Here is a 3,827-nt window from a genome sequence, read left to right on the forward strand (position 1 = left end):
ATAAAGACCGCTTCGTGCCCCTCTCCAACCGATGTGGGATGTTACAATCCTCTCCCCTTGGGGCCCAACGTCCTCGCTGGCACACCGATCTGGGTCCGGCTCTGATACCACTGTAACAGCCCAGTACCACCCGCATTAAGATATTGTCCTCTTTGGCCCAGGGTTCACTCCCTCTCTCCCCCCCTAGCCTCAAGGTTTTGTCAAAACGCATCTTGAAGGGAGAGGTATCCACAGCCTTATAAAGACCGCTTCGTGCCCCTCTCCAACCGATGTGGGATGTTACAATTCTGCTCCACCCAAGAAGAGCCATGCCTTCATGTATCAACCTAAGACGTTGAGTGGGTAGTAGATACTGTAGCATCCTACCATGTCAATCCACATAGAGATTTTTTCAAAATGTACAAAGTAGGAGACCTTGGTACGGTAAAGATGGAAAATTCCAGTTTCACAAATATTGTGGGAATTGGTGATGTTCAGGTAAAAAGGAATGTCCATTGTACAATCACTCTAAAGGATGTTCATCATGTTCCAGACCTTCGGCTTAATCTATTTTTGGGAGTAGCTTTAGACAAGCAAGGCGATGACAATCATTTCAGCAAAGGCACATGGAAAATGACGAAAGGTGCCATAATTGTTGCCCGAGGAAATATATGTGGAATGTTGTACAAGACTCATGTGAAGATATGTGCTGATAGCCTTAACATCGCTGAAACTGAGGCATCTCAATCTGTGACACTAGAGAGTCGGTCACATGAGTGAAAAATGAATGTTTACTTTTGGTAAAAAAGAAGCTTATCACTGTTTGTAAGGATGCTGCACTAGATCCTTGTAGTAATTGCTTATTTGGTAAGAAATATAGAGCCTCTTTCAGTTCCTTTGCATCGAGAAGATCAGAGTAGCTCAATATGGTGCACTCTAATGTATGTGGTCCTATGAAGGTGGAGTCACTAGGTAGCAACAGGTATTTCCTGACCTTCATTGATGATGCTTCGCGAAAGGTGTGGGTATGTTTCTTGAAGACAAAGGATCAAGTATTAGAATACTTTAAACTGTTTCATGCCATGATAGAGTGTGAAACAAGAAAGAAGCTGAAATGTCTTCGCACAGATAATGGAGGTGAGTATACTTCTAAGGAGTTTGATGCCTACTGCAGAAGACACAACATTTGACATGAGAAGACGGTCCCTCGCACCCCATAACATAATGGAGTAGCCTAGAGAATGAATAAGACAATTATGGAAAATGTCAGAAGCATGATTAGTATGGTTAAGCTGCCAAAACCATTCTGGGGAGAAGCTGTTCGTGCCGCCTGCTATTTGATCAATAGATCACCTTTAGTACCCTTGAATTTTGAAATTCCGGAGAAAGTGTGGTAGGGGAAGATTCCATTCTACTCTCACTTAAGATTGTGTGGTTGTTTAGCTTATGCACATGTATCTAAGGAGCTTAGACAGAAGCTTGATGCAAGATCTACTCCATGCATCTTTATAGGATATGGAGATTAAGAATTTGGATACAGGTTATAGGATCCAAAAACAAAGAAGGTTATTAGAAGCAGAGATGTAGTGTTCCATGAAAACAGACAATGGAAGACATCAAAAAGCCAATAATGTCTTCTAATTGTAGCTTTAGTGTCGAGAATTTTGTTCCTAATCCAGCACCAGCACAGATAACCACAGAGGATAATAAGGTGCATGAAGATATGCTAGAAGCAGACTTGAAGGAAGAAGAGGATATTGAGCAGGGGGAGACTCAATCCTCTCAAGAAACTGCAAGACCATCACAGTGGTGTGATGATGGTACACCTTTTAAAACCAGCAGTTTACAAGTTTGGAGATCTGAGCAAGGCCAAATCCATCAAAGAGATTTCCAATATCTGAATATATTCTGCTTACTGAAGAGGGGGAGTCAGAGAATTTCTAGGAAGATATTTCTTATCAAGACAAAGAAAAGTGGCTACAAGCAATACTAGATGAGATGGAATCTTTGCAGACAAATCATACTTATGAGTTGGTTAAGCTTCCAACAGGAAAGAAGACACTAAAGAATAAATGGATGTTCAAGCTCAAGAAAGATGACATCGGAAAGGTGGTGAAACACAAAGCTCGATTGGTGGTAAAAGGATTTCTTCAGAAGAAAGGAATTGACTTTGATAAGATTTTCTCACCAGTAGTAAAAATGATTTCAATTCTAGTCATTTTTGGTTTAGTAGCAAGTCTAAATCTAGAGCTTGAATAAATAGATGTGAAGATAGCATTTTTTTCACAGTGATTTATATGAAGAAATCTACATGGAGCAGCCAAAATGTGAGATCCCACATCAGTTGGAAAAGGGAATGAAGCATGGCTTATAAGCATGTGGATACCTTTTCCTTGTAGACATATTTTAAGCCCATGAGGGCTGGGTTGTAAGAGGATTCCCCAGGGCCTAAAGCGGACAATATCTACATGTGGGTGGTCGGGCTGTCACAGACGGTATCAGAGCCAGACCTGGATCGATGTGCCAGCGAGGACGCTGGGCCTCAAAGGGGGAGGATTGTGAGATCCCACATCAGTTGGAAAGGGGAATGAAGCATGGCTTATAAACGTGTGGATACCTTTCCCTTATAGACGCGTTTTAAACCCATGAGGGCCGGGTTGAAAGAGGATTTCCCAGGCCAAAAGCGGACAATATCTACATGCGGGTGGTCTGGGCTGTCACACAGAAGGATTTGAGATTTAAGGAAAAGAAAACCTCTTTTGTAAGCTAAAGAAAAGCTTGTATGGCCTCAAGCAAGCATTAAGACAATGGTACAAAAAGTTTGACTCATTTATGGTGAGTCAAGGCTATAAGAGGACTGCAGTAGACCGGTGTGTTTATATTAAAAAATTTCCCGATGGAAACTTCATTGCACTTTTGCTATATATGGACGACATGTTGATCGTTGGACAAGATACAATGAAAATTAGTCAGCTGAAGAAGGAATTGTATAAGTCCTTTGATATGAAAACTTAGGACAAGCTTAATAAATATTGGGAGTTCAAATAATTTGAGACAAGAAGAATAGAACGTTAAGGCTATCTGAGGAGAAGTATATTGAATGAGTGATAAAGAAATTCAACATGGATAAAGCTAAATTGGTCAACATTCCACTTGCAAATCATTTCAAGTTAAGCAACAGATCGTGCCCATCATCCAAAGAGAAGATAGAGGAAATGGCATCAGTACCATATTCTTCAGTGGTAGGTAGTCTGATGTATGCAATGATGTATACCAGATCAGACATTGTTCATGCAGTAGGTGTTGTGAGCAGATTTCTTTCAAATCCTAGAAAGAAACACTGGGAAGCAATTAAGTGGATTCTCAGATATCTTAAGGGTATATCAAAGCTATGTTTATGCTACGGGGAAGGTGACCCAGTCTTAGAACACTATATGGATGCAGATATGGCCGAGACCTTAATAATAGAAAGTCTACATCAGGTTATCTTTATACTTTTGTAGCGTGAGCTATGTCATGGCAGTAAAGATTGTAGAAGTGTGTCGCCTTATCCACTACAGAAGCAGAGTACATTGTCGCAGTAGAAATGGATAAGAAAATGTTATGGTTAAAGCATTTTCTCACATAACTAGGCATCAAGCAAGAAAACTATAAGATACATTGTGACAACCAAAGTGCCATAGATTTGAGCAAGAACTCAATGTATCATTCCTATACAAAGCATATTGACATCCGTTATCATTGGATACGCGAAATAATAGAACAATAGTTACTAAAACTCATGAAGATCCATATAAAGGAGAATCCAGCTGACATGTTAACAAAAGTTGTTACTCAAGAGAAGCTGA

The sequence above is a fragment of the Ziziphus jujuba genome, chromosome 12, assembly GCF_031755915.1.
Source record: "Ziziphus jujuba cultivar Dongzao chromosome 12, ASM3175591v1".
NCBI classification, from domain to species: Eukaryota; Viridiplantae; Streptophyta; class Magnoliopsida; order Rosales; family Rhamnaceae; genus Ziziphus; species Ziziphus jujuba.